Genomic DNA, 7355 nt, shown 5'->3' with positions numbered 1-7355 from the left:
AAAGATTAAATGAGAAGCATAAGCATAACCTACACCAGGAGAAGCTTGTGGGCAATGACATTTATTAGAACAGGCACAGTTCCCGTAAGAGAAGCAATGAAAGCTGAATCGCTTTGAAACTTTTAAAAGTGAATTGGCCAGTGGATGGAAAGGAATTCCATAGTGAGTGGACTTTTTGTCCTACAAAAATATATTTTTCTGTTTTAGTTTCTTGTCTTCCAACTAAACTATTTTTATTCACTATCACTGTTTTCTGGACCAGACAGACAAAATAAGAAGATGGAAACATTTGTCAAGGTCTTTGCAGTGTTTTTTTACCCATGCTGGATACCTGCCAACTTGTTATTTGGATACTTACTTCCCTGGGCTCTGCTCTTCTGTGTACTTGCTATACAAAACCAACGCCCCTCTCCAAGTTCCTGCTGGCACTTACTCCAGCACAGTGTCTGAGATGTTCCCTAAAACAACAGGTCTACTGCCAGTTCATGCATTGTGAGGATGCTTAAACCCATCCAACTGCATTGCCTGACTCACCGTCCATGTTTGGCCATGTATCAGCCAAGCAATCCCCACCGCTTACCAGGAACTTGCGGCTGTAGTACCTGTAGCCTCTTCTCCAGCTTTGAGAAAGAGGGGGAGAAGGATATGCACTCAATGGGATGTCACATGGGGACTGAGGAGTAGAAGCAAGCAATTAATTGCCTAATTCCATTAGGAAAAAAGAGAAGATGGTAACTGCATAGCAGGGAAGGAGAAAGTGAAGAAAGAATATAGGAAAAACATACATGGAGGAAAGGACAGTGCCTCAAAGACAAGAGCCTTTTAAAACGACTAGCACCTTCCCCCTTGATGTTATTCTCTGTGTACCTACGTGGCATAGTTATTGATGTAAAGTGGGGGCACAGAGGGCAGTTCTTTCACTGGACTCCAGCCCAAGGCAATTTTCAATCTGGTTCATCAAGGTATGTCTAAGGAGCAATTTTCTTTGCTTTAGAACGTGCAATTTTAGTGTGCCCAGCAGAAAGCATGCACCGCTGCTCCCGCCAGGATTTATTTCTGCTGTTCACACTGTTTTACTACCTCTGCAGACTGCATTCTATGGTTTGCTTAGAAATCTTCAGCTGAGGGTGCTTTTCTCCTACCCAGCCCTGGAGGTTCAAACATTCCTTTATGTTTTAGAACTATGATTTTTTTTCCTAGCACACTTACTAAGAAACTGGAGAGTTTTTCTAACAAATTTTCACAGAGTGAAAGGGTTCCCCCGTTTTCTGTAGTAATGAAATGGTCTCCACTCAGGAAAGCTTGTAAACGTTTTTTTTATCTAGCCACTTGCTCAAAACCAACATCAGGCAGTTTTATACCTTTAGTAGTGCAAAGATGATGTTTCAGCTGCAAAATAGTGGTCTCAAAACCCGATCCATACTGAGATACAATTGAAGAAGTCATCAATTCCACGAAAAATATTTCCTTGAAAAGAAAAAAATGCTGGTTCTTGGCTGAGAAGTACAGGTAAAAGAGTAGCTCTTAGAATCCAGGAGAGTGGAAAAAATGTCAGTCCTGGGCTTGAAATAGGGTCTGTAAGTGCATCATTTCAGGAAATTGATGGGAACTAACACAGCACCTGCAGGGCTGTGGGATCCAGTGCCTGTCTGTCTGCCGGTGAGCAAACTGTTCTAACTTATTTCCTGGAATTTTATCATATAAAGCCAAAAGCTCCTGAAGACACAAATATCTTACGCTTGTTTTATGCCTTTGCTTTTAGGAGGATCATAAAGTGTTCGTTCTCCAAAAAAATGCAGTGTAAAGACACCAAAAGATTTACCTCAGCTGAGGGGGAGGTGGAAGACAGCTGATAAATGGCATCCAGCAGCATTACCGAACATTTCAGGACAGGAACACACAACAGTATAGGCAGCTCAGCGCCATAGTGGTGTGGAAGCTGAAAGGCCATCTTACTTAACCAAATAAAATTATTTGCTTTGATTACTGTGTGAGTATAGCCTCAGTGATAAGACCTGGCAGGAAGTGACGTAGGGTCTTTGATAGCCATAGTGGAAAGGTCTATTTCTACATTTCCACTATGGCAAAAAAATCATTTTTTATGTACCACGCCCCAGCATTATCCTGAGTCACACTGGAGCAGACACAGGAGAAAGCAACCTCCGCTTAATCCCTGGCACTATCTCCTACATGTTTTTTGCCCTTCCCTTCAACTGCCGTACCCTTTCTACTTAGCCTATCACATCTCATGGGATTGCCTTAGGAGGAGATGTATCAGCAGACAAGTGTGGTTTAGGATGCTCATGCAATAATTACTAGCTTAATCATCAAAGTGAATAAGCCATTTACCAACAGTCCCTTTCAGCACTGTGCACTGTTACCATTTAAATACAGATTTTTGTAATGTACCATAATTAGATACTGCGCATGGGAAAGTTTTAAAAGTAAACCAGTAAAAATGAAAATGACTGCTCTGAGATGAGGACCTAAGTTTATTCTTCTCACAACAGAAACTGTCAGTGATCTGGTATGTGGAAACTTTGTTCCAAACCAGTACTGACCCATTGGTCCCATTGCAGGCAGAAGGGGAAGTGTCCTGTGAAACAAGTTCTCTTCTGCATGGGACTTAAAGTAGGAATCTTCTATTTTGGCAAACTGGCCTGGCTAATATTTTTAGAGATTCCAGTGTGAATAGCTTAATTTCAATTTTTTAAATTTCTTCTGAAGTTTTAACTGGACATACTGCTTTCACTGCCTGCTCTGGCAGTATATACTGCATAGCTGAGTATACTGAAATGTTGCTCCAGTTCTTCCCATTTCATAAGCACGTTCAACTGTGTGTGTGCAGTGGCAAATACCATTTTCTTCAAGTACACAGGTATCTGTCTATGTAAACCAGAGTTTCTGTACATGGAGACAATTAGAAAATATAAACAGATGAGTATCACTAAACATGGTCCATCTCACAACCACAGGACACGCATACAATAGAATTTTCACACCTGAGTAGCTGACAGCTTTCATTACTTTAGCCACTGAAACCAAGCCTAACACAGACCATGCTTTAGTTATGCCAGCAAGATCTAGAGGGGAAAAGAGAGGAAAAGGTGACACTCACATAGTTAAAACACAGCATCAAATCTGCTGGCTCAGCACTATGCAGGTCTGGCCACAAGCTCTCCCAGTCCTCAGCCTACCATAGCCTTGAGCACCATACCGGATTCTTCTCTTTTGTTGAAGGTTCACTTTAGCAGTCAACTCAGCAAAACAGAACACATAAGATATAAAATTACCGTATAAAATTTACAAAAAGCAGCCTTGTGGATAGATTTTAATAACTTTTAGATTAGTTCAGAAATTATTACAAGAATCACTTTAGAGCCACGGAGGAGGTTTTAAAGTTGCTCTTTTCACTGTTCTTAGGCATTTCTTAATGTCTATCAAGGCCATAAACATCTCAAAATAAAAAGAAATCACTTGACCTTGAAGACTGCAAATCTAATCTGTCAGTTTAACAAAGCATGTGCACAGAGAAATCCATTGGATCTCTATCACAAGGAGTGTGGATTTTTTCTGAACACTGGTATGCTGAGCTAGAAAAGTGATTCCTTTTAAAGCATTGGACATTATGTGTTTCTAGCTCATGGGGAGTGGATTATCCATCGTCCTTAATATGTTTCAATGAGAAGAACTAATTTTCTGTTAAAGTGCTTAAGATTGAATGCCATCATAATGACCTTCAAATTGAACTCAAGTCTTCAGATTTTCCAAATAAGTTCCTCAGAATCTGCAGAACAGCTTCTAACTCCACAAATCCTTTTTTCCTTTCTACATGACAACTTCTAGACTCCATTTGGTGTCATGAATACCCACAGGTCATCTTCCACAGAACAAAAAGAGGCCATCATGATTATCATTTCTTAATAAAGCAAATTCCATGGGGATGCTCTAGTAATCCAAATTGATTAACCCAAAATCCATTTTCCACTTGATTCATTCTTACTGTAATATTAATAATTTTCTCAGTCTTGATCGCACTGGTCAGGCATTCTCGGTCTACTCAGCAATCATCTGCCATTCAGAATCTACTCTTGTATTTTTCAAGATAGTAAGCAGTCAAAAAGTTCACCTTACTGGCTGGAATTCAAACTGCGGACCGCGTATTTCATCACTGTTTTCCTTTCTCCCATTACGATTATACTGGATCACTGATATATTTAGCGTAAATGGTCTTGACTCTTTGTAAGGCTGAAATAGAAACACATAGGTCACAGGAAAATATGAAAAGAAAAAAAAAAAAGACTGTTTTGCTCCAATGAGTTCTGGAACTTTAAGTCACTATCTTACCTCTGAGGAACCTGTGCACACAGTAGGAGTCCCAGGCTATGATTTAGTAGCAGTGTTCCACATTATTCTTACAAAAAAAAAAGTAAATTTGCTGCTACCTTATGCAACGTGTTTCACAGAGCTGCTGCTCCACGATAGCTTACTGCATGTAGGCTCTTCTCTTCCCACAGGCACTTATGACAGAACAGGTCACACCAAGGGAAGGGGGATAAAGGTGAGAGCCAAGCGCTTTCAAGCAGTTACCTACACTGAGATTTGCTGTACAGGCACGGAAGTACCCCAGATGTTGCTCAAGCATTGCTAGTGCTGTAATAGCTGCAATCTTGTAAGGCAGTGCTTGCTCCTAACTTTGTGTAGTACTTAGCATAGATGGAAACCGCATTTGCAATGTTAAAGCTAAACGCTTCACGGCAAAGTTACAAGAGTGTTCCTGTAATGTGTTGCGACTGCTGACTAACAACTCTCGTGCTGTTACTGCAGCACTGTTTCAGGCACGTGGCTTTTTGCCATGGCCGGTTGAACGGTCTTCTCAAATGACCAGCTGTGTTTTGCTTACCCACACTCACTGCAATTTTGGTTTGATATTGAATTGCTTTTCACCACCTCTTCTGCAGTCTTGCCTTTGTGCTTCTTCCCAGCACGGGATGCATTTTCCATGGGGATTTAGCTATAAGAGAGATAATCTGACCTGCAAAATTTCTTGCAAATGAAAGATAAAGTCTCTGAGACTACTTGAGTGAGCTAGAGGAAATAAATGAATGAGATAGTGGGGACAAAAGTGAAACACCTACTTAACTGAAACCTCATTTCAGTCTTTTTCTCCAGTTAATTAAGTATTGAGGAAAATGGATGTAGAAAGCACATTTTAAAGCAATCAAGTACTGCCAGAAATCAAACCAGCAATTTGAAAAGAGAACAACACTGCTCTCTGGCATCTGACAAAATAAGATATTTGACAGGGAACAATATGTGCAGTACTGGTTAATTGAGAGGCGAGGAGAAGAATAATCATAGCTGCATTACTGAATTTATAGAAGTATCTCCAGTGTACCACAGGGACGATGCGAATTTGTGGAATCCTCCTGCCTGCTACAGCAAGCCAGCAATTGCTTACATTCCCATCAACATTTTTACAAGGTACCCTAGGCAGCAATGCAGAAATAGCAACTGTGGTGGCTGAAACCAGGAGACTTGCCTTTAAAATTACTGTAATCCCACGCTTTCCTCTGCTGGTGAAGAGATATGTAATAAGAAACAAGTAGAGGAGAAACCTTCATTAAAGTTTGCTCTGTCCACAGCATCCTTTGTTAGACCTGTGCAACACTTTACCAGTTCACATGGTACGGGATACGGCTCTTCCAGTGTCAGTGCTACAACAGGTTAGGTTGACTGTGGATTTTTTCAAAGTGTCAGCATTAGAGCAAAGACAAGACTTTAGTTTTCCCGCCTTTTAGTTCCGAGCTGTGGCCAAACACAGCGTGAACTCTACCCATGAACCTATCTACATTTTGGAAGCTCTGGCAGAACTTTCAAGGCTATATTATCTTTCCTGCAGTTGACTCACTAGCCTTCCATTTTTTCCATGTCATTTTAGCACATTAAAATTATGCTTGTGACACAGGCAGCATGCTGCTGTGTCAAAGAAGCCAGCAATGGGGGTTGAGACAAACCCATCATATGGTAGGTACTCTTCCCATTCATAGTAAAGACGCTATTTAAGGGTATGTGCAGTTAATGAGAGATTGTTATTTAGATTCTTAGATATAAACCAATACTTCCACATATAACAGCCTGTCTCAGCAGAAGATTTGTTGATCTGAAGATAGTATCCGGAGCCAGACACCAAGCACTTAAATAAAAAAAGAGGTAAAAGAGCAGCTAACCAAGTTAAACAAGGAGTTAAGCAAGTAGGAGATCTGGAAATCACAAACCAGATTCTTTCCTTTTGTAATTGCTCACAAGAAATTGACATGAAAAAAATCCAAAAGGATGAAGTATCAGTCATCTCCATTACTACATTTAGCCTCCATGATCTGAATCTAAGTTAACTAAAAAGGATCCAAACTATGCGCCTCAGGAAAACTAAAATCTTCAATCACTCAGTGCCAGAGAATGACTAAAGCAACACATATATTTAAAAACCAACAATAGTACTGAAAACAGATTATTTTTCGGCACGGGGTCAAAAGAATGCAGAACATTTCCCTTTCTCTATAGGGAAAAAATCAAAGCGGTCCCCAACCACAATGAATAATTTCCCACTCCCCTGTTTTGACTCTAAAAAAGATCAGCAATCTGATGTGGATACAGACTTAGTGAAAAAGGCAATCTTCCTTCACAATATCAGATGCACTTACACTGTATTTCATGTGGTACTCAGCAGGCCTTCTAAATAAAGGAACTCTGAAACACCATCCAGTACTGAGAGCAGATTCTCACTAAGCTTTCATCTGTTATTTAACAGAAAGCTGCTGATCTTTCTGTGCACCCATCAATAATCAGTGCACTCACCTAAGTATTTCAACAGCTGAATTGTGAATACAGAACAAGATTTGTCTGCTGTTAAAAAAGCTTCCAGGAAGACAAATAAAACAATGCAAAAAGCTAAGTAGATTTAGCTATTTTATAGCTACATCCTGTTTTTCTAAGTTCCATACAGTTTCTGAACTCTACACTGAAATAAGCGCTTGGGTGTGTCTGTAAGTGTGTCAGAGAATATGCACACACGCATATATGTAACAGAGGAGATATGCCTGTCTCCTGTCACTGGAACTACGCAAATCCACAACATTGCTTTTGAATACTGTTATTGCAATCCGCTTTCACAGTAGTCCACCATGTATTCAGTTGTCAACATCTTTAAAAAGTTCTAACAGCTGGTTTCAATTACTGTTTTCTACAGAAAATTACTGGCAGTCTTATTGTAATTTGTGGCTATTTAAGATAAGGTGGCAAAAGCAGAGAGAGATGGAGTCATTTTAAGGTTAGACAGCTGAAATCTCAAACAG

Source organism: Fulmarus glacialis, unplaced genomic scaffold, assembly GCF_000690835.1.
Source record: "Fulmarus glacialis isolate BGI_N327 unplaced genomic scaffold, ASM69083v1 scaffold3473, whole genome shotgun sequence".
Lineage (NCBI taxonomy): Eukaryota > Metazoa > Chordata > Aves > Procellariiformes > Procellariidae > Fulmarus > Fulmarus glacialis.
The sequence above is the reverse complement of the archived record's forward strand: the minus strand, read 5'-3'. Positions refer to the sequence as shown.